The 23831-nt window shown below is 46.8% G+C and overlaps 1 protein-coding gene and 1 pseudogene across 2 annotated transcripts in view; one reads left to right on the top strand and one right to left on the bottom strand.

Annotated features, from left to right (window-relative positions):
• LOC120814248 (dual specificity calcium/calmodulin-dependent 3',5'-cyclic nucleotide phosphodiesterase 1A-like) overlaps positions 1-20439 on the top strand; it is a 609273-nt pseudogene extending 588834 nt beyond the window's left edge. Inside the window, exons 8-17 of the transcript XR_013454338.1 lie at positions 14931-15047; positions 15209-15349; positions 16563-16660; positions 16868-16996; positions 17407-17508; positions 17651-17771; positions 18484-18565; positions 18875-18995; positions 19557-19711; positions 20068-20439. The product of XR_013454338.1 is annotated as a dual specificity calcium/calmodulin-dependent 3',5'-cyclic nucleotide phosphodiesterase 1A-like (transcript). The remainder of the gene's footprint in view (positions 1-14930; positions 15048-15208; positions 15350-16562; positions 16661-16867; positions 16997-17406; positions 17509-17650; positions 17772-18483; positions 18566-18874; positions 18996-19556; positions 19712-20067) is intronic.
• Positions 1-23831, bottom strand: part of LOC144390332 (uncharacterized) — a 243100-nt gene that overhangs the window by 159911 nt on the left and 59358 nt on the right. The window lies entirely within an intron of this gene.

Below are 23831 nucleotides of genomic sequence, written 5' to 3'. Positions count from 1 at the left end.
GAGTCTTTCAGGATCAAAACCAGCATCTGTGGAACGATCCTTCCACCTTGTAAAGAGTTGCTATGACAACAGACTGGATGCTGTTGTTGGACCAGATGGTTCAGAGGACCCGTGCACGCCCCTCTTTGTCACCTGGTCTTCTTCTACATGTAGACTAGTAGGGAACACGTGATGAAGCAGGAACCTTTGTAACAAATGTAGTGAAGAGTTTATATTGAATAAAAACATCCACTAAGACAACAGAGTCTGAGCTGAGAGTGTTTTTATTCTTCACTCCACTTTGATGATCAGGTTGAACCTGTTGGGGCGGAACAACTTCCCCACGTATCAGTCTGAAGCCGCCTGCCAAATCACAAAGGACATGTTGTTACATGCAGTGTTCTACTTCCTCATCACATGGCACCTTGAACCCTCTGGCTCATATACCTGCTGTGCAAAGGATTGTGGGTAAGAACAGCCAGTAAAGCAGCCTGCTTGCACACAGTAAGATGTGACTGAATGTAGAACACAAACTGTAATTCCTCCAGCTTCTGTCATTGATCATCATGAAAACCAGATGCTGAAGACTGTCGATGGACAGTTTATTAGTTGAGTGACAGTTAGTCATCAGTTTCATCTGTTTTTACTTCTTACTGTGGGTCAGAAAAACAACGTCTGCAGACCTCTGCATCGAAAATACAAATTCTAATGAAAGTACTGCAAAGCTCTTCAGACGGTCCTCTGACCTGTAGAAGTCTCCTTAGATCTTCTGAAACTAGACGTTGGACCTTTCACAGAGCTGCTGGCAGTGACGTGCGGTGAGGTTGGTGGCTGGAGGCTCTGACTCTTTCAAAGTCACATTCACAAACATATGAATTCAACAAAGTAGCATAAATTCACCATCAACTGGCTGCTTGCACTTGGACTACTGGTTATGTTTCATGTCCCGTATCGTATATTCTTTTATAATACGGGTGAAATCAAGCGCTCTGATTGGTGGAGAGTGAGTCACGAGGTGCACTGCATTGAGCCATAATGTGATGTAACCTGTAACGAGCGTTCATATCAGTGCGGTGATCTAAATAACAGCTGGACTTTGTGCGACCGTTTGTTGTCATTTCAGTCTTTATCTCAATGGCGATCGACTAAAAACTGCCCGGAAACGCCGCCAATGAGTGAATGAATGAGACGGTGCGACATCGAGCAGGGAGACCTGCCATGTTTTCACACCACAAATGAATGTGAAATCCCTCACTGACATCAATCCATATTCACTTAATGTTACAATACAACCAATGATCATGTTCTTCATCTGGTTCTTCTGTTCAAGAGCTTAGTGAGGCTCATAAGAACCACGTCCATCTTTGAGGTCAGTCGACCTTTAGTTCGATCACTCTTCATGGACACACAGCTGGGTCCAGGTCCAGGTCCTGGTCTCTGATGGGTCCTGGTAGCACATGTAGAAGCAGAGTCAGTGAGTCAGAGACTTTGGGACATGGAGACGAGTGGAGGACAGTTGGAGATGGTCCTCTCACCTCTGAGCTTTGGTCTGGCTGTCATGTTCCCCACACAGAGGGGCTTCAGAGGGAGGGACTCCGTCCTCTGGGTCCTCAGCCTGATTCATAGCAGAGTCCACACCTTCACACCTTCATTACATCACATGTCAATTAGATGACGCTAATAAGCCGCTTTACAACTTGCTGTAGATAAGAACCATTATAAGTCCAATGTAAGTGCTACAGTTAGTGTGTTAGTGGAGGTAGAGTCTGAAGAGGTGTGTCTTTAGTCTGAAGATGTGAAGGTTCTCTGTGGTCCTGATGTCTTCAGAGACCTCCTTCCACCATTTAGGAGCAGGACAGCAAAGAGTGGAGATCTAGTCGAGTGTTTTGCTCTCAGTGAGGAGGAACAAGCAGTTTATCACATGCAGAGCGGAGAGTGCGGGTCGGGATGTCGGGTTGGACCAGGTCCTGGATGTAAGCTGGACCCCATCCATTCACAGCACGGTACGTGAGCACCATGTTTAGAGGACTTAGGAAGGTTAAAGAGCAGTGGAGCTGCTGCATTGTGGATGATCTGCAGAGGTGGAATGGTGGTAGCAGGAGACCTGCAGGAGAGAGTTACAGTAGTCAGACTGACGACGCTTCATGAATTAGACCAATGAATAAAATGCATTTAGTGTCCACCAGGATACAGCCCTGATTCTGACACTATGTGATCAATAAAGACATGAGAATAGTGGGACACCGCTGTCATGTTGACACTAATCAATAGAATAACACCAATGCACAGCTATGATTGTATTCAACGTAATGATGAAAACCCCAGTGACATTGAACGCACCATCCAGTGTGATACCTCATTGCACCACGATGCTCCTCTTAATGTAGTGATGAAGTGGTGATCCAGAGGTTCTACAGAGGTCTTCACCTCCTTCAGAGACTCATTTATTACATGTAGTAATAAAAACATCTGATCTTTTTTTGGAGGTAAAAAGACGGAAGAGAAGCAGAGTTGTTGTTTGACACTAAACTCAAATCTCACGTTTAAACCTTCAAACGAGCTCAGAGAGGATTTCCTCCTCCGGTTCCCCAGAGTCTCGCAGCTTCCTCCTGCATCGTCTTCCTCCTGAGACATCAGAGACCACTTCCTGTCTTAGTTTGACCTTCAGTGCTGTTTGTTTGTCCTTTTGTGTGATTGTTGAAATGGCAAAAATGTGTTTTTGATGCTTTGTGTTTGCAGAGGGCTTGTTCACATGTGACCATGACGTTCTCAGGAGAAGACAACCCTGTAGGTCCCAAGTCCGTCTCCTACGCAATCAATCAATCAATCAATCAATCAATCCATCCATCAATCAATCAATCAATCAATCAATCAATCAATCCATCAATCAATCAATCAATCAATCAATCCACCCATCAATCAATCAATCGCTCCATCAATCAATCCATCCATCTCAATCTGTTGGTTTATAGCTGCTTTTAGCTGCTTGGACAATAAGAGCCTTGTGAATACGTCCATTTCTTTTACTGCATTAAACAATAGAATAATTTCATTCAGGAAACCTTTAGTTTTTGCAGCCGCTGAGATCTCATGAAGAAACGTCACATTTCTTCCTGCGTTTTTACAGATTAACAGCACAAACTAATCGATTACCGGCAGAAAGGACTCTTCTTCTAATGACTCGTGACTTGTACGTAACGTATATTAATAATCTTTACTCAGATACGGATATCAGCTGTAGGTCACATTGTTAAAACTGTTTCCCCCCCAGGACCAAACATGAGGACGCTTTCACCAACAGCACCTTCATTTTATTGTTTTAGTACCAAATGTTCATTGTGTGAAGTGAGGAATAATGGAAGAATGAAGCAGATCTTTTCTCCAGCTCTCTGATACATGGAGCATATGTCTTAGTTTCTTAGTTAAATATTATATAAGTGATGCATGAAAGGAAAAGGGTGAGAACGTGAACGTTTGAAGCTGTGAAGATTATCTGATGAATAAAACCTGTAAGATTGTGTCACGTTCCAATTAATGAGAAGCAGCCAATCGTGACGCAGCAAAGTCCCAGCTAGAGGAGGACACGCAAACCCGTGAAGCGTTCCTCATTGTCTTTAGTTATTAATTATGATTTTCTATGGTTATTAAACCATTAAAGACGTTGTGACTTGTGGTGAAACGGCGCCACCGCGGCCGCTGTCGGTACTGCAGCAGCAGAGCGGCGTCTCCCTGTGAGTTAAAGTCTTTATTAAACCTGTCCAACCTCAACGGACACCACTGTCCTCTGAATAATGAACATGTCTGTCCTCATCCCTTCATAATGAGAGTCTCTGTCCTCTCCACCAGACCTCCTTGTAGAAACATCTCGTTTTAGCAGCTCCGTTCACCGGAACATGGAGGAGAAACACACAGAAACGGAAGCGAAAAGACTCCGAAGGCTCGTGTTGCTGTAAACGTCTTCCGGATGTAAGTTAGTTCAACGTGAGAGCCGATAAACCGCTACGGTCTCCCGATGAGACAACATGTCCAAAGGGCTCAGAGTGGGATTGTTATCAGACACGTTGGTTCTTCAGGTGATTCCGTGTTGCCGAATAACAGATGAGCTCCGCGTGGTTCACAAAGGCTCTTCTACTTGATGTTAGTGGTGATGTTTGGGCCGGTTAGGCAGCAGCGTTTGTTTAATTCAACCCTTTCTGAACAGAGTTCTGCAGCACACGTCACCGTCAGGCTGAGCGCTTATAAGCAGCTGCTTGGTTTGCCCACGTGGGGGCGCTGTGGCCCACAGAGCCACCGGTTAGTTCTGTGACGTCACATAAGTGCGTTTTAAGTGTTTAAAAGACACTAGAACACAACACACTGAACTAAACCAGAGACGTGTGTGGGACAACGTCCTGTAAGAGGACAACGAGGGAACTCGTGTTGATGTCCAGCAAGGGGACGTTGTCCCTCCAGATGTTAGTCCATCGTGTCCAGAGGCGCTGACGTTCTCAGTGAACTACAAGCAGGAAGTGAACTAATCCCACATGTGCTGCTGCTCGATGACTGAACCCGTTGTTGTGAACAAGAAGAGGCTCTTTAGTCACCAAAGAACAACAGTTACTTCATTATCGTGGCTCCACTGACCTGTGATTGACAGGTGACATCACGTCACTACCTGAGTTAAGACAATGACGTCACTACAAGGCTCACCGCTACTTGAGCTTCTCTGCATGGCCTCAGCGCGCTGCATCGTGCCGCCTTCATTCACGTGTCATTCAACATGATTGACAGCTGTATGAACAGCAGCTGAGGGGCGCGGAGACGTTCCTGCAGCAGGAAGAACGGAGAGAACTCAGAGCACCAGTAAAGGTCTTCAGGGAGCCCCGGTGGTGGAGCTCAGTGGTTCCATTACTGCCTCGGTCCAGGGGAAGCTTCAGGAGAACGGCTGGTCATGGACGGGTAATAAGCAGCAACAGAAACATACGAGAAGACTGTCCACAGCTGCATCATGAGGGACCTCTGTCCTCGTGTCCCCTGTTGACTGGACGACACGTGGAAGCAGCTGAAGGTCCTGATCTCCACGCTGCTCGTATTAACCTCCCAACGTGGGGCCCTTTCTCAACGATAGGACGCAGAGGACGGACTTGCGTTCTGGGGAGAACAGACTCGGGGGTCCTGACTCACGGGGACAACAGAGGACGCTCATTTCATGGGACAGCAGCTGCCTCGATGACGTCAGCTGCTCTGAAACATTTGAATACGCTTCTTGACTGTCGGGTGTTTAACTATCACGCTTTTGTTTGCTTCTCATTTCAAATAGAAACGCTGTGTGTGACGGAGCAGCAGAGGAAACTAATTCACAGTAAATATAAATATCAGACATGAAAGTGTCTCAATGGAGCAGATCAGAGTTGTTAGAGCCTCGAGGGGCGAAGAGCAAAGAGGAAAAGGGCGGCGTTTACCCTGAACACCCGTCCACAGCAGCACAGAGAGAACGGCCCCCCCTCACCCACTGAGGGACACCGTGCACATCAGGAGCCCAACGACACGACCAACGTCCAACAAACAGGCGTTTAAAAAGGGCGGCAGTGCTACTTTCTGCACGGACGCTTCAGCTTCACCATTGGTGAGATGCTCTGTGTTTCAGTGTGTGTGTGTTACTCAGCTTCACTGTGTTCTATTTGTAGCCGTTTACCTGCTTCATCTTCCTCCGTCTGGATGTAGCGTGTCCTTCAAGACAAACACACAAAGTGAAACTATGTCTTTGTGATGACGGCTTTAAAGCAACATTTAGTGGCTTCGATGAAACGTCTCACTGTCTCTTGACTGTAGAACACGAGACATAATCTACACGTCCACAAGGAGACACGTCCTGGCTCGACTGCTTTCTGTCCCAACATGTTTTACTGCTCATCAGTAGCTGAAACATGCCTCTGAAACAGCTCATAGGATGTTTAGATCAGACGGTTTGATTGTCAACGTGTCACTGGCAGTGATTGACAGCTGTGTTGGAGACTCCAGGCTCTGATTGGTGGCTTTCCTTTGGGCGCAGTGAAACGTGCCAAAGGCCGTTAGGAGCACTAAGCGCAGGCCGAGCATCCTGATCAGCATCACTTTTGCCTTGTTGACAAGTCGTCTTTTCCTCCTGCAGGAAATCCATATGGAGTGTGTTGGAATGAGTGCGAGCTCCAGTTTTGACAGGAGACGCTCCAACGTTTGAGGCCGGAGGACATGCTGTGGAGAACCATGATGTCCACTTTAGGAAGAAGATATTCATTGACTGCTGTAAAACGTCTCTCTAGCGTGTTGTGGGGGATATTAGCTTATAAAAACAACAACATGTGAAGATAGTTCTTTGAATCTTGTGTCAAATCAAAACTGAATCAGTTTGACTGCAAACCCTTGATGCTGCTTTTAATATTACATGTATTTGTAAAGAAAGTTTAATTCAGTAGATATTTAGCTAACTTTTAAATATTTTCCTATGATGAGTTTATTCAGTTATGACATCATAGCATTATTATTATGTATTATCTCATCAGAACTTTGATTGGACTCTGCAGCGTTTTTTAAAGGTTGTTAACAGAAAACGCTGATACCAGCTATCTAATGGCAGCTAATGTGCTACTCAGCTAACGGTGATTTACAGCAATGACTCATAGTGAAAGTAAAACGGAAGTGACATAGATCTCACGTGAGGGGTTTCCACAGCCGATTGTGAAGAAGACAGAGAGGGACATTGTCTGTCTTCATGTACCACTTGCACACCTCAGGTACCGTTAATCCGATCCGTTCATCCTGCTCCATCAGTTCTGGGGATTCACAACGGTCAACAGGGACGAAATCCAGCCAATCCAAGGACGAAAAGTGGAACCAATCAGACGTGGAGATGCCGGTGACTGGCTCCACCCCCTTGCTGTCAATAACAACACCTTCGAGCGCGAGCAGAGACTAACCTCGCGAGTGAGGAAGTTCACGTCCACGATGTTTGATTCACGCGCATCAACCGGATTCGCCGCCAAACTCTTTGTCTTGTAGCTCCGGTTTTGCTGAAGCATCAACCAGAAGAGAAAAGGGGCGTGTCTAGAGGAAGCAGGTGAGGAGGCGTGGCCGTTCATCCTGCTCCATTCCTACACAGCTGATCCACATTCCATGATCCACCCCTGCAGTATTTAGAGCCGGGCTGTTCACCTCTCCAGTGGCACCTTGTTAATACTCCTACGTGGTAACGTGGCTCAGTAGCTCTGCTCGTGTTGTCCAGCAAACTCCTGTTCTGTAGTTCTTTCTGTGTGACTTCAGTTCCTCTGTGCACATTCTGCTGTTTACTAGTGACGGCCAGATGAAGCCAGATGAAGCTTTATGAAGCTCTATGAAGCTTTATGAAGCAGTGAAGCTTTAAGAAGCTTTATGAAGCTCTATGAAGCTTTATGAAGCAGTGAAGCTTTCCAGCCAATCGTATCGTAAAAAGGTTCATTCATTCAATGCATCTCAAACTCTATGATGACGTCTGCTGTTGAAAACTTGTAGTGCAAATGTATCGAACAGCCCACCAGTATATTTTGGCCCAATCTCTGATTATGAAAAGTTGAACCAATAAATCATCTAATAAACACATGGATTCCTATATGAATAAAACTATTGTTTTCAGGTTTGACTTGTGTCCTTGTTTGTGTATTTCAATTCTCTGTACATTAACAAGAAGTGGAACACACACTTATCTATGTCTTTCTGCACCTTTGTGCATCATATACATACTAATATATACAAACAATACATATATATATATATATATATATATATATATATATATATATACAAAGCTTTACCCGAAGTACAGAAAGCACAAGACCCACCAGAGAGTCACCAAATAGCGCTTAACTACTACCGGACTAGGAGAACACCAAAATAGCCGAGGCTACAATTAGCGTAAACAAAACGCTAATCCTCTTCTCGCCTCCTCTGATTGTGCTTCCTTTCCTCTTGGTCTTTCCTCATTGCTCGAGTCACGCTGACACGCTGCCCGGAGCTTTCGGGCCTTTCGTATCGGGCGAGCAATGGCGCTCTGACGCCGGTGTCAAGTCTCTGACGGCGTCGGACCCTCTTCTTTGGGATGCGCCCTTTGGATGAGGACGTTTTGTCCCAAGAGCTTTCATCGTCATCTACACATGAGGAAAAACAGAAGGGAACATTTGTAGTGAACTAAAGCTACCGGCTGCGTTAAATGGTCTTATTTCATCCTTTCACGGCTCAGACACAAAAGACGCCGTAAGAAAAAGGTCCAACAGCGTGAATCAGAGGTTTATCTCCAGGTACCCACTTCTCCACCTGACAAGTCCAGTAAACCACCAACACCAGTTAATGCAGACGTCTGTCTGGATTCCCCACTTACCTCGAGTCCTTTTAGGGCCACAGAGTCATTGTGGCCTTTTCTCAATGTTCGCCCACTGCAAAAAACCTGTGTGCAGTTCCAAGGCTGCTAACTACCTGACCCGCGAGTGTTCTTAAGCTGTGGAGAACGGAACATGGACATGGAAGTTAGAACACGGAAGGTGGAACGTGGAGAGTCAGTGAGGCCTTCTGGAATATGCAAATGACCATTCAGAGTGAGTTATTTTATGGAGAGGTATAACTTTATTTGCATTGCTCTAAAAAATATGGTTGTACGTTTCATTTGTTTTTAGCTGATGGAGCCATCTGCTTACTTGAATTATGTTTTTGTTTCTTTATTTGAAAAAACATCGATGGAGGAGCCACAAAATTCAACATGGACCATTTTGTTGGGGCATGAACGTCTTTTTTCACATTTCCAAAGTACTCATGGACACGCAGCCCTTCAGTATTGTGGATGATTCAGGGCATTTGTGTCCAAACTGGATCCTCATCATGTTCTCCCTACAAGGCAGGTATGTGTGGGTGCATGAAACACATGAGAACTTCATTGTCTCACAGTTCAGCACTAGATGTGTTTTCCTTTAGGTTCTGCAGGCCGTGGTGGAGGCTGAGTAGGAGTCAGCTAAGGAGAAGGCTAAAGTGGAAAAGGTGGCTGCTGTTAGCCTTACTTCTGACATGTGGACATCCATCAGTATGGATGCCTACCTGGCTGTAAGGTGCCACTTTGTGGGGGAGAAAACCACACTGGGTTCAGTGCTTCCCCCGATCACACACTGCTGAACATATAGGTCGTGTGAAAGCCTCCCTGATGGAGGAATGGGGAATCGATCATAAGGTGACGTGTGTGGTCACTGATGGTGCTCCCAATATGGTTTCCTGTGTGAGAGCTGAAGCTCCGGCACCATATTTTATGTTGCACACTAAATCTGACAGTGAAGAAGGGACCTGAGCAGCAGCCGGTGCTCTCTGGCATCCGGGCCAAAGCACGGAAGCTGGTTGGCTTCTTTAGGAGCAGCACCACTGCTAAGGTTTGCTCTTTCCCTTTATCCCAATTTCTAATAACGCTGAGAGTTTGTCTGTGTTCCTACTGCAGTGAGTCAATGGCTACTCATCTGTATCTTTAAAGGAGAAGCTGACACAACTTCATCTGGGGACGGCAAACATGAAGCTAATGCAAGAAGTGGAGGCCAGATGGAGCAGCACATGTTGGATGCTGCAGCGTTTGGTGGAGCAAAGGGAGCCAGTAGGAGCAACATGACATCACCTTCCTAACAGCAGAAGGGTTCCACATTGTTGGAGTGGAAATACGCAAATATCTGTACTTTCTACTCCTCACATTTTAAAAACAGCCTCGTTACTTCCGGCTTGTCGCAGTTCAACAACACAAAGACAAAAAAACGAGATAAATCCAGATAAACGTCGCTATGCGGACAGTGAGTGTGATTGTGGTTGGATGAGAATATAAACATTTAGCATCCAGACACCCGGTTGGTTTTCTCCTCCTCCTCTTCCTCCTCCTCTTCCTCACTCAGAGTCCATGTAACGTTAGATGAGCATCTTCATGACCGTGGGTTTGTCCTAAATGTTTGATTGAGAGTCCGGCACAACACAGCGACTTGCAAGCAGCGTATTAAATAAAGTGACGTGTGTCTTAATGCGGCTTTGGAAATGAACACAAAGGGATTCTGTATTTGCTCGTGAAGCCTGAACATTCTGCTTATGTTGTAAACTTGTAAATATAGTCAAGAAGAGTGCTTTGCAAAGGCGTCTGTTCTCTAATCTCTGTGCTGCTGAGGGAGAAGAACACACTGGGCTACTGGACCATTCTGAGGGGCGACGGCTTTCACGGGGAACTACACAAATCTATTGGGGAGTTTTTACTTTTCCAAAAGCGCACAGAGCTGGCTGCACTTTTCACTGACAATGTGTCACCAAACTTTCATATCTTGCTGACGTTTTCGCTGAGTTGAACCAACTAAACAGTTCCGTGCAAGGTGGCAACACACACGGCATCAGCTGTGTGACAGAATGGAAGGCTTTCTCATCGGGGAGGGAATATCTTCCATGTTTCTGTCAGTGGATGAGCTGGGGGATTCTGCTGTGCTCTCGCCTCCCGCAACACGCGCAATTCTTGTGGAGGCGCTGGAAGGACAATGTGGGAAGTACTTTTCTGAGGCTGACTCCCGGCGCAGGGACAAGGCTTGGAGACAGTTTCCATCCAGAGACAACGCAGCAGACGGCACACGCCTGACAGTGACAGAGGAGGATCAGCTCATCCAACTATCCACTGACCGTACGTTCAGAAACATTTACCAAACCAAACCACACAGTTCTGGATCTCTGGCCACAAAGACTTTCCACAACCAAAAGCAATGATGAGCCTTTTGCCCTTTGCAACAACTTATCTTTGCGAAAGTGGATTTTCCTCCCTCACCTACCTGACAAACCAATCCAATCTAATAGTGATGAGATGTCGACTAATTCATGATTGACAGACTATGCAGACAACCCCCCCCCAGAGAAAACAACAACAACAAGTCAAGAGTCAGAATCTCCCGCAGTGGAGGGAGGAGAAAAGCTGGAAGGAGAAGGCGTCCAATCACAGATGAATACTGGCGAGGCGCAGTAGAAGGAAACAAAGGGCCCCTTGCAGCAGACTCATAACACACTGTGTGATACGCGGCGTAACGCAGTGTGTGTTCATCTGCAGCTACACTTTGGGCTCCGACGTCTTGGTCCAGGGTAACGGATCAGACTCAAGAGCTTTTGTGGGAAGAAATGCGTAAATATGAGCCGTCATTGGCGGACTATGAGGACGCCGGATGGCCTCTGATTCATGGAGGGAGATCTCCACAAACGAGGGAACAAAGTCGTGGAGGAAAATACGGGACAAACGTGTCCTTGATGAAAAGCAGCAGTGTGGATGCACGGGGCAATAAAGTCTATGATCAATAAATAAAGCCACCAGCGACTTCCACACACAAAGACGTGACTCTCCAGGTCGTCTTCAACAAAACACGTGACTCCACCTGTTGTTCTGGAGGTGAATCGCTCTGCAACACACGCAGGACTTTACAACCAGGAAGTGAAACCAGCGCGTCGACGCAGACGCAGAAACACGCGGCGGCCTTTAGCCTGGGGGGGAACAACTGTTCAGGCTAGAATGCAGATGTTTGTTTACTCTGTCTCTTTTGTTTCTGCTTGTTGGACTGTGTGTGTTTATTGTTGGTTTTTCTTTCATGTTTTGTGTTCTGGCTCCTTTGTAAAAGTGGAATAAAGGATTCTTTAAACCTCAAACCTCTCTCTCTCTCTGTCTCTCTCTCTCTCTCTCTCGGTGCATGCTGGGAGTGAGTGTGTGTGAGCGTGTGTGAGCGTCCTGAGTGAGCGGTTTTCTCTCTTTGTTCTTTTTTTCCCTTAGTTAGATATATTAATTTAATGTGGTTTAGTGGTTGTTTCTCACTTTAGTCGTTGGGGTTTTTCTTTGGGTTTCTTTTCTCCTGCCGGTGTCTCGCCGGTCGGCGTCTCTAGACGGTAAATGGAGACACGTTCTCCCAGCTCACGAGGAAGCACGGCATTAAGATCGCCGCGGGCTTCCCGTGCAGCGTGGAGGACATCGGGCTGTGGGGGAGAAGGTCGGGCACGGCAGCGTTAAGTCGGCCGCTCGGATGAACGGCGCCGTGGTCATCTTCCTGGACCAGGTGGAGAAGGTGAACCGAGTCGTGGAGGCGCCTCACGGTGAATGAAATGTTTGTGCAGGTGTTGCCACTGACGCAACCGGCCACGAAGGTGGTTCTATCGAACGTCCCTCCGTTCATCAGCGACGAGTTCCTCAGCAGAGAGCTGTCCAGACACGGAAAGGTGGTGTCACCGATCAAAAAGATCTTGTCTGGACGTCTCAGTTACTGAAGCACGTGGTGTCTCACCGCAGACACCTGAATATGATCCTTAACAACCGGAATGTGGAGCTCAACCTCCGCTTCCATGTGAAGGTGGATGATTATGAATACGTGATTTTTGCAGCATCCTCGTCGATGAAATGTTTCAGCTGCGGTGAGGAGGGGCATTCCGTGAGAGCCTGTCCGGGGCGCGGGGTCCCTGCTCCGCCTGCCCCGGGGGGCACGGTAGTGGTGCTGCTGGGCCTGACCTGCACGGGGTGAGTATGAATGTGAACGGTGATGGTGATGGTGTCCAGGGCAGTAGGGGGGGGCTTTGGCTACAGGGGGAAATGGTGAGGAGGGAGGGGGTCAGATAGGAGCGGGTCAAAGTAGGAAGCCTGTAGAAGAGGCAGAACAGGGTGGCGGAGGGGAGGGGGGATATAAAAGTACGAGTGGGGGGGGGGGCTGAGCAGGTGGAAGAAGCAGAGATGGAGGAGGAGGAGGAGGAGGAGGACGACGACGACTGTGGGGCGGGGGGGGAAAATTTGCCCCCAAAAGAAAAAATAAGGCGCAAAGCGTAGGCAGTGAAGCCAAGACCAGCAGGGCGGGGAGGACACGCAGACTGGTCGGGGGCAGAGGCAGTCAGAGGACAGCGACAGTGAGGAGGGCTTGTCGGACTGCAGCGATGCCCCGACGGGGTTTTTAAGTAACAGCCAACAACAAAAAATGTACAGTGCTGAGAAAATAAGTATGTTTTTAAAGAAAACAAAGGGGAAAAAGGGGGTAAAGGTCATAGATTTCTTCCCCCATCTTAACTTGTTTTATATTTCTGCCAGACACCACATGAGCCGGAGGGAAGAGTCCGGCCTCACTGAGCAGGAGGGCTACAGACTAAAGAAGCTGCTATAGGGAAAGTACGCAGAGCAATCAACAAGGGCAATGTCCAAATCTCCAATGTGGGTTTTTATTAGTTTATTGGTTTTTATTTTTGGTGCAAACTTACTCACAATGAATTCTTTTTAACGTGAACGGAGGCAGAGATGAGAAGAAGAGAGCATCTATTTATTAATTAAAAAAATTGAAGTGTATTGATGTTCTCTTCTTACAAGAGACGCACAGCGACAGCACCAACGAGGCCGACTGGAGGAGGGAAGTCCTGCTGAGCCACAACACCAACCTCAGTGGAGGAGTGGGCTTCCTCTTCTCCAGGTCCTTTAATCCACCGTCACTGGAGGTCAAACACATCATCGAGGGGAGGTTGTTCTTAGTCAAGGCACGGTTCCACCTTTTTACTGTTGTTTTTATCAATGTGCTCCAACAATCGGTGCAGAGAGGAAGCTGTTTCTACAAAAAAAGTGATAATGTTTTTAATGGCTGTGCCCCGGAGGGTTTTTTATTCTTGGGGGGGATTTTAACTGTACGGAAAATGATTTGAAAGACCGTAATCACGCAGAGCCACATCTTTAGTCTGATGCGTGTCTCCTTGCAGGCGGCTGGTGGATCCAGAGGACCAGCTGGGTGACATCCGGTCGGACTCGGTGCCGTCAGAGGTTCGGGACTGGCTGGCTTCCACTTTCACCCGGCAGACGGTTGTGATGCTGCGCCGTAACGAGGACAGGCCACGCTTCCGCAGCATCGTTCACGCAGTGCAGGCCGGCATCTTTGTGGAGAGGTTTGGCTTGTTTGGTGTATTTGATGCAACAGTCATGTGGAATATTAGGCCCTTCATAGTTGTTTAGTCATGATGTGTGATGTTTGTTTCAAGGTTTTCCCATTTAACATGAATAATATAACACAGATAACATAAAGGGTTCATTGGTAATAATAATAAAACTCTGCATTATCCTCGTAGCTGAATAGGGTACAAACATGGTGGACTCCACTGGGTGATTGTTTGCTGTTGATGGTCAAAGCCAGCAGGGATACGTGTTACTTGTACGTGGTGCAACTAAGCCAATCAAATGTCCTCTTAGCCAGCTCAAACTAACCCGCTGACTGAAACCATGCTAGCTGATCCAGCTTAATGTCATCAACTGGAACCAGACGTCAGTCATCAGGATAATTGTGTGTCCGCGTCCTACTTCAAAAGGGGGAAGAGTCGATCAAATCAACTCAAAGGAAGAGGCTCTTTTTTCTCCGCTGACGAGCAGGAGGGGATCATGAACGCACCGTATAGAACCAGGAGTTTGAATATGTGTGTGTGAATCAGCTTGTGTGTGTGTATTCCCTCTATTCTTATCATGAGTCCACCTTAATCATATTCTATAAAGATGATAAGCTCCGTAATGAATAGTGATAGGAACGCCTTTTCAATAAGTGATGAAACACTGAATGACTCAATTACCTGCAGTTCCATGAAAGCCCTCTTTGATTGCATTTACTGGGACATCGGCAGGGAATGTAATGAACCATCCAGAAGTTTCTCAAGCGCCAAATAAACTTCAGGAACAGCGCGGCGTGCAGCGGCTTTCCCCATGTTCTCTGCATCCCAACAATGTACACAAATGCACCGTTGAGACACATCGTCCTGCCTGGAATGCAAGGACTCGATTGGTCGATTGGTACAAAATCCTCCAGACTAAATTGTAACTGGTGTTTTTATGTTTTCTTATCGATGGTACCTTAACAAAGGAATCCTAGAAATGAACAGTTGAACCGTTATGTGGACATTCACGTGCTAATAAAGCTTCTGTGTGTCTTTTCTAGCATGTGGACATGTGGTCTTTTGATGTGTTTGCACTGAACGATGCTAGTGGGGACCACGCTCTGAAATTTGTCTTCTATGAGCTATTCACCAGATATGACTTGATCAACCGTTTCAAGGTATGTCCATTTTGACAAGACGCTGTGTATGTAATGAGCACAATGTCAGTGACAGCAGAACTAAGTATTGATGGGAACGTACTGGGTTCAACAGAACAACCTCTCTGTATTGCTTCTACAATTCTGCAAAGCAACTGGTTGTTCCTTGTCTTCTGTTGAAGGTCCCTGTTTGTGTCCTCATATCCTTCGTGGACTCGTTGGAAGTGGGCTACAGCAAACACAAGAATCCCTATCACAACCTGACGCATGCGGCTGATGTCACACAGACCATTCATTACCTGCTCCTCAAGACCGGCATGGTGGTACGTTCAGGGTGGGGTAAAAGCACAATGCAATACGCTTTTCAAAAGTGCCTGCAGACTTCCTCAGTGGATCTTACAAGTCACTCATCACAGCTTTCCTACCTCAAAATCCAATCGGGACGGGATGAATGATGACTGACAGGTGATGCAATAGCAAAGTTAGTGTTATCTCTGACTGTAAATGGATGAAAGGCTCCAAAGTGACTTTGGTGACTTTTATTGATGTAGGTTGTTACAGCAAAGAAAGAACAACAGAAGAAAGAGTTCAGTGAATCAGTAAAGTAAAGACAAAACATAGATTTAAATCATGGTTAAAACCTAAATGAGACTCCTTCTCAGGTAAACAAGGCCTCAATAAACAGAGGCCCACGGGGCCTTTTTCAAGCCCCTCCCCCAAGCACAAGCACCACCCAACTTAATTTGCGTTGAAATAATGCATCAACAATCCCTCATGCCGGCTGTCTAGGGACTATAGCAGCACCACATGTACAATGCAGACATTGTGTTATTAAAAGGTACAAGCCCCGCCTCCACGTGCCTGTGGGTCACTACGGGGGTCAGAAAGCTGCATGGGGGCAAGGCCGGGGCTGGATGGGACTCGCCGTGAGTTGCTGAAGGGGATATCACACTTTCACCTTTCTGGGGAAAGACTATGCTGGGGAGGCAGTGACTCATATCACAGCATATGGAACCTTGGACTCAAGCAGAGTAGTGCTCATTCCGTCCCGGTCTTGGACCAGTGGACCAGCTCTTTACCCTCCCGAGACTACTGGGGGGGTCCTGGCAGTTTGCCCAACCAGTCTAGATGTGCTTTGTGGACGGAGAAGGCTTTTGACTCTCCAGTTGGTGACTTTCATGGACAGGATATCTAGGCGCACCCGGGGGTGGAGGACCTCGGGTCGGGGGTCTCCATCTCCTCTCTGCTGGTGCTGATGTGATGTTGTCCTGTTGGCCTCCTCGCACAGTGACCTCCAGCACTCAGTGAGGCACTTTGCACCAGATCCTCTTGGTGAAGAGCTCCATTTGCTTTCATTTGAGTTGAGGTGCTACTGGAAAACAACCGAGGTGGTTCAGGCACACTGACAACTGGCAAAGAGACTCTGTGATGGTTCACTTCCAGCAGGAGAACCACACAACGTTAAGCAGGACGGGTTTTTAATCTTCATCTCCCGATTGACACGTTCCTCCTCGTCTGTCTGCCTCTCTCCTTCAGCACTGGCTCAGTGAGTTGGAGATCTTTGCCATCATTTTTGCAGCTGCCATTCATGACTACGAGCACACAGGGACCACCAATAACCATATTCAGACAAGGTAATTCCCACGTAGCATCGTTTGTAGCATTTCGATCCCTGCAGTCTCTGAGGACAGTGGACAACACTGGAGCATGAAGAGAGATCTAACAGGTGACCTAATAAAAAGCCTTCTATGAATGATAGCAGCTTTACCTCATACATTGTTGGCATTATCACGATGACGGTGAGGGTGATCATTCCTGAAGTAGCCGTGTCGCATTTGCAGGTCAGACACCGCCATGTTGTACAATGACCGAGCTGTTCTGGAGAACTACCACGTCAGTGCTGCATATCTCCTTCTACAGCACAGTGATGACACGAACATTCTGTCTAATCTCTCCAAAGACGAGTGGAGGTAAGAGAAGAGCGCTGCAGCTGAAGGGACGTCCTTTTTTACCGCTGTTTCCATTCAATGACTTCAAATAATAATTCACTGTACAATACAACCCCCAGATTACAGTGCAAGTCGTTGCTTCTAAAATACTGCCTCCTACTGGTGCTTAGAGGGAGCTACAGCTGATGATAACAGGGAGTAACACGTCACCTTATTTTACAGTCAAGCAGAATCAAATGACTCATTTTAGGGACAAGTTGAGTAGTTTGGGGCAGAGTTGCATCGATCTGGCACTGCATTGCTGCAGAAATATAGAAGTGACAGCAACAGGATGAAAGCATCTCAGTCTCCTCTGATTAAACTTTCCCCAAGCTTCATCTAAGATTCCTTCTGTAGGGAGCATGAATGTTTTACTGCCTGCCCTCTTTCAGAGAGCTTCGGGCTCTGGTGGTGGAGATGGTGTTGTCCACAGACATGTCCTGCCACTTCCAGCAGATCAACGGGATGAAAAGCCACCTGCAGCAACATGAGGCGTGAGTGTTTCACGTCTGGGTCCGTCCCGCCTCATGCTGCCAGTCACTCCAGTCCTTCACAATGCTGAAACTATCAAACCATGATTGTTTCTGCTTTACAACCCTTCACGCGCCGCGTCCACTAACTGGACTGGACTTGCAGGCCCGACAAAGCAAAGGCCTCGTCCCTGCTACTGCACACTGCTGACATCAGCCACCCTGCCAAATGCTGGGACCTCCATCATCGCTGGACCACATCCCTTCTGGAGGAGTTCTTTAGACAGGTGACCGCTTTGAATCAATGAGCGGCCTTTTCATTTATGCAGTACTCCACATGGCTCTGCACTAGTAACGAAGAAGAAGAAGACAAAGTCTGGACCTAGTTTGTTTTCAGAGGTAAAATAAGCAGACGAGTACTCTGGGTGTAACATCAGATAAACCAGCGCTGCCGCTCGCAGCTCACCGCCTGCTAACAATAGTTGATTGTATACATTCATTAGAATAAGGTTTAGTCTTTGTACATGTGAATTAGTAATGAGGTAGTAGAAGACGCTCAGCACCTTCTGGTGGACTTGTCCTCCAGTAGCAGGCAGTCAGTGGTTGTTCATGTGAGACAATGACTTAGGAGGAAGGCGTGTAGGGAGGGGAGGAGATGAACTGTGGCTGAAAACATGTCGACAGTCCGAATACACTCAGCGAGGAAACATTACAACAACAGGATGATTGTACATGTAGTCTGAAGTGCTGAAGCAGCCATGTGGGTCCAGATAAGATCATTGGTCACACTGAGACAATCTTAAGTACAAAAGGAAGAGATACTAACTAATAACGCTGCGGAAGTGCTACTGAAGTAACATGTACTACATGTAAAGGCAAATCCACATTCTATGTACAAATGACACAGGAATGAGAAATGAGCAAACAGATGGTGACGTGTTGTGTTGGTGAGCCTTGATGGCAGCACCTTGTAACGCTGCTTTGTCTACTCGTTTTTAGGGGGATAAAGAAGCGGAGCTGGGTCTACCGTTCTCTCCTCTCTGTGACCACAAACCCACCATGGTGGCACAGTCTCAGATTGGTAAAATAGAATAAGAATCATTTACACCACAAAGCTGCTTGTTTGTTTATCTGCTATCTAATGAACAGTCTGCTCCAGTGTACCTCTGTTATGGAAACCGTTGTCCCAGTATATCGATTCATCTGGGAGAAAAGTTCAGATGTTTATATGCTGGACCAACATTCGTATCTAGTTGTTGTGCGTGTGGAAGTAGCATGAAAACTAAGTGATTATTTAGTTACTATCAAATAGTAAAAACACGTCGACACAAATTAGAATCAACAAGGTGAAGTGAATCTGTTAAGTGGGCGTGTCTTCCGTATCCGGCAGGATTCATTGACTTCATGGTGGAACCAACATTTACAGTGCTGACAGAAATGATGGAGAAAACTGTGACTCCGCTTGTTGGGGAGGCATCGCGATCTGGAACGGCTGCCTTCAGACGCTGGAGGTGACAAACAGAAGATTACAAACACTTATTTTAGATGATCCTGTGGTGTAGATCAGCCGTCCCCAACCTGCTCCCGTCTTCCCCTCACGGACCATCGGCTGACGTCCTCATCTCATCAGATCGCTACTACCAAGACAGGAAGTCACAGATAGAAACTAAAACAGACCTTCAAAAGGCCCAATTTCAATTGTTTCCATGTGTCCATTCTGGGCCACCGTAGGAACATGACCACCCCTCCCTAGATAGTTTTAACACTATTAAAAACCAGCATATAGTAAGAATCTATTCAATTTCCATCAACAGATCCCCGACACGCTACACACTGTTTATTTAAGGAAACTAGTACTTTAATACACTATAACCTTAAGCATGAACAGCACAGCTGCATTATCATCTAAACACGCTAGGAAACAATATTTACAACACGTTGATGCTTTTACTTTGAAGGGTAACGTTGACTGCGTTGCTTTGTCCAATAAGAGGCACCAGCTTTCTACCTCAACACGTCTGACAGGATGTGTGTTTGTGTGCACATGTCTACACTGTCCACAGTGACCACAGTGTCAGTGGCAGTGATGGAAAGAGGTCCAGTGTGAAGAGTACAGGCTCAGAGGGCAGCTGCTCTCTGACCACGGTGGACTTCAAGGGCTTCAAGGTCACATGAAACAAGGAGATTCACCACAACAGGGAGACGTGGAAGAACCAGGCAACCAAAGGTGCCCATACTTAGCACCTGGTATCATCTGTCACTCTCTACAGGGCTCCTTCCAGTCCGGGGGGCCACATTATCAAACACACATCTGAGAAGCAGCTAAGCGTATTAGCTGTGAGAAGACATTGTAGCACTGCTTACTTTATCATGTCCTTATTTAATACACGCATGTCCATGGACTAATTACCTTCTGACAAATACAGGTACAGTCTGGGTTTTACTTCCTTCTGATAATCATGTGAATCAGCCTGTGAGCAGCAGCAGCTTCATCCTAACGTCTTCTGAGTGCTGCAGTGATGTCAGATGAAGCAACATCATAGAGAATATTGCTTTTGTTAATGCGTGTTGGTGTTCTGGGAGACCTGGAGGAAAAGGTCCAGAAGGAGGCAGGGGAGAGTGGCCGGCAAGAGAAGGACACAGCAGAGGAGACACAGCCAAAGAGACACAATTCAGGACAGGAGATGAAGACAGATGTGGAGGGTCAGGTGGTGTTGGAGAGCAGGGTGCAGCAGGAGGTACAAACGCCCAAAGAGGAGGAAGGAGGAAATAATCCAGGTGGACCTTCAGCATCAGGCCCAAAGAACACAGAGGCAAAGCCTGAGGAGCACACTGAGAAGCAGCCGTGCCACAATGGTCAGCATCCCCACAGTGTACTTAGTAGTACTGTGCTCAGGTACACTAAAACTAGTAGGACTATACTTTGACTCATTTTCACAGTATGTATTTGTTCATTCAGGAAAAATTCGGTAAAAATACTGTAAAAAGGTATCAAACTAATTTGTAGTTCAATATTCAACATTTACACACAAATGTGGTGAATAAAAGTGTAACAATCTTATTTGTTATCAAATTATCACACATTATTAAAGTTAAAAGCAATGGCACCTGTTGACATCTGGCAGGTTCCTGTATATCAGCAGGTAGAAACATTAAACTATTCAAATTAATAGTATTTAATAAATAATAACGGGGCACCACCCTGGGATCAGGGGCCAATAACCAGACTATAAATGAGATGTCTCACTGTTGGTGTTCACCCAATGTGTCAATAGTCAAAGTTCTGTTTGAAGGTTTGAATTCGAGCACCAGATCGTCATCAGAACAGTGCAACTTAATTCAAGCCACATCCTGATAAAAGATGATTATTATATCAGGGGGATGAAGGACTGCTGGAGAAGAGCTTCTACTTCATTCCTGCTCCACTAGTGATGGACAAATAGATGCTCTGCAGAGACCTTTATAGTTCTCACAGAAAATCTAAACTGATGAACCATTTCAACTATAGCACAGAGTTCTCTCGCCAGCCCTTCATCCACCTGAAGGAATCTTACCCCAGAACCCATTAACCACCTTAATTAGACCAGAGACCTGGACGGTCCCACATCGGATTCCCACCGGCAGAGACTGTGTCTCGTAGAAGAGTTTATTGATATCCATAATAACCGCTTGTCCCAAAAGCATGAAAGACATATAAAAAGACACCTATGAAGTGATTAGGAACATTTTATTAATCTAGTGTTATGCTTTTCTCCATCGACGTTGATTCTCTCTACACCAACGTAGAGACCCAACTGGGTCTGAAAGCGATAAGGGACATTAGAAAATATCCTCATCCCACTGGGCCGGATGAGGGCCTCCTCTCCCGTTCTACCAGAGAGGACTTTGTGTGGGTTTGTAGTTTCCTGCCTCTTGTGTCCCTGGGTTAGCTTCACTTCCTGCCCTGCGATTGTCCGCCGTGTCCCTGATTGTGTCCACCTGTATTTCCACCTGTGTCCAATCACCTGCGCCTTCCCTGTGTGTTTAAAGCACGTGTGTCTCTTGTCGTTACGTTCAATGTGTTTTGTATGTCGGCCTTGTAGTGCGTGCACGTCTTTTGATTGGATTACCAATATTGAGAGGCGGGTCCTATATGAGCAGGTCCATGCAGAACCTCAGAACTAGGAAACTGAATTAATTTGTGTACTACTATTAAATCTTAATTCCAATGAACAGCTTAGTAGTCTGCTAAGCTGTTTTTCTAACCCACAATGGCAGAAGGAGGAGAAGATACCGATTTGATACCGAGAGGTTGCCCGAGGCCGACGCTACAAAGCCCGTCACAGGCGGGAAAGGGGTTCGTTCGCCACTTTCTTCGTTCCAACTACGAGCGCCATCAACGGCTCACAGGCCCCGAGAAGCTCTGCAAACTGGACTGCTGGGAATGCCTGTTATTTGCCAGTGATGGAGTTGGTGTTTGGAGCCACACTGGCTTTGCTAACTTGAGTTGTCTAACCAAGGCAGCAACCAGACACCAAAGTACGGCTGGACACTTACAAGCAACGGTGCTTTTCAAAACCTTCAGGGACACCCGAGTGGATGTACAGCTCAACGAACCAGCGCGCAGGGCAACGGAGCTGCACCATGAAGAGGTGAAGGAAAATAGGGAAATATTGAAAAGACTCGTTGATCGTGACGTTCATTTAGGGGACACGATGAAAGTGTGACTCCACAAACAAAGGGAACTACGTGGAGATTCTTTCTTTCTTTTCTGAAAGCAACACAGATTTACGATAGCACCTGTCCACTAAGCAAGTCTTCATTGGGACGTCAGGCAAAATACAAAATGACCTAATTCATGCTATTGCTGAAGTGATGGCAGAAGAGATCAGAATGGGGATTAAAAAGCTCCCTTTGTTGCTGTTATGGAGGACCAGACAACAGATGTGAGAAATGCAGCACAGCTCCCACTCGTCCTGCGTTATGTGACGGACACAGGAGTCAAGGAGCGATTCATCCCATTTCAACATGTGACAAGCGGCCAGCGGGCTGATGACATTGCCGCTCTTATTTTCCGTTTCTTGGAGGGAAATGAATGTAGTGTGGATAAAGTTGTGGCAGTGTTTTGATGGCGCAGCAGTCGTAGCATCTGGCCTCAATGGGGTGCAGGCTAAAGTTAAGGAGAGGGCACCGATGGCCTTATTCATTCACTGCTATGCACATCGATTCCATTTAGGACTGACTCAAGGAGCCTCAGAGCTTAAAGAAGGTCTTCCTGGCCAACCTCAACGGCCTTGCAGCCTTTCTCTCACGATCCCCTAAGCGCACACAGCTGCTGGATGACATCTGCAAGCGCCGTCTTCCTAAGGCTGCACCAACGAGGTGGCAATGTACATCTAGACTGGTCAATGCCGTCTTTGAAAAGAGAGCTGCCCTAAAGGAGCCCTTTACCCACTTACTGGAACACCATGACGACCACGACGGGGACGGGTCCTCGTGGTGCAGGGGGTACAGCGGGAGTGCTGCGAAGCGCAAGGTTGGAGGTTTGAGTCCCGGCTGCCCCGTGTCTCAAGTCAAAGTGTCCCTGAGCAAGACACCTGACCCCTCATTGCTCCCCGGGCCAAATGTAACAAAGAAAGTGTAACGTAAGTCGCTTTGGGTAAAAGCGTCTGCTCAATGACCTGTAATGTAAATACTGTGCTTATGGCTGATGGATTTAACGTCTGGATGAGTTTGAGTTTTGTTTCTTGCTTGAAACATTCAATGGGATTTTTCATTATTCGGATGTGCTTTTTGGAATCCTACAGAAACAAACTGTGGATGTACAATTCTGCCCGACAAGGTGACGGAGTTTTGTGACACGATTGAGCGAGAGAGGCGCAGGTTCAGTCCGATCTACGATGACACAGCGTCTCCAGTTCACCCAGCACAAGGAGACCGCACGTACCGCCAACAACTCCACAGCAATATTCTGGACAACATTCTTATACGAAACCGGTTTCAAAACCACGAAAAATGAATGTTCCTCTCCCTCCTGGACCCCCAGCACTTCCAGACCTACCGGAAGAAATCCCAGCAAACGGCCTCCTCCAGCTTAACAGGGAGACATGGAACACTGTTCGACCTGTCCAAGCTAAAAACAGAACTGACTGTAATGTACGCTGTTACTCATTTTGAAGGGAAAAGTCCGTCTGATCTCCTTGATTTCCTTAAGCAGAAACATCTGAATGAGGACACGGGGCGACTTCACACACTGGCATGTGTGACAGTGACTATCTGTGTCCACGGCTTCTGTCGAGCGCTCATTCTCCGCCTCAAAGCAAATCAAACCGTATTCCAGAAATGCTGCTGGACAGACTGGGCTTTCA

Source organism: Gasterosteus aculeatus, chromosome 21, assembly GCF_964276395.1.
Source record: "Gasterosteus aculeatus chromosome 21, fGasAcu3.hap1.1, whole genome shotgun sequence".
Classification (NCBI taxonomy): Eukaryota; Metazoa; Chordata; class Actinopteri; order Perciformes; family Gasterosteidae; genus Gasterosteus; species Gasterosteus aculeatus.
The sequence above is the reverse complement of the archived record's forward strand: the minus strand, read 5'-3'. Positions and strand labels throughout refer to the sequence as shown.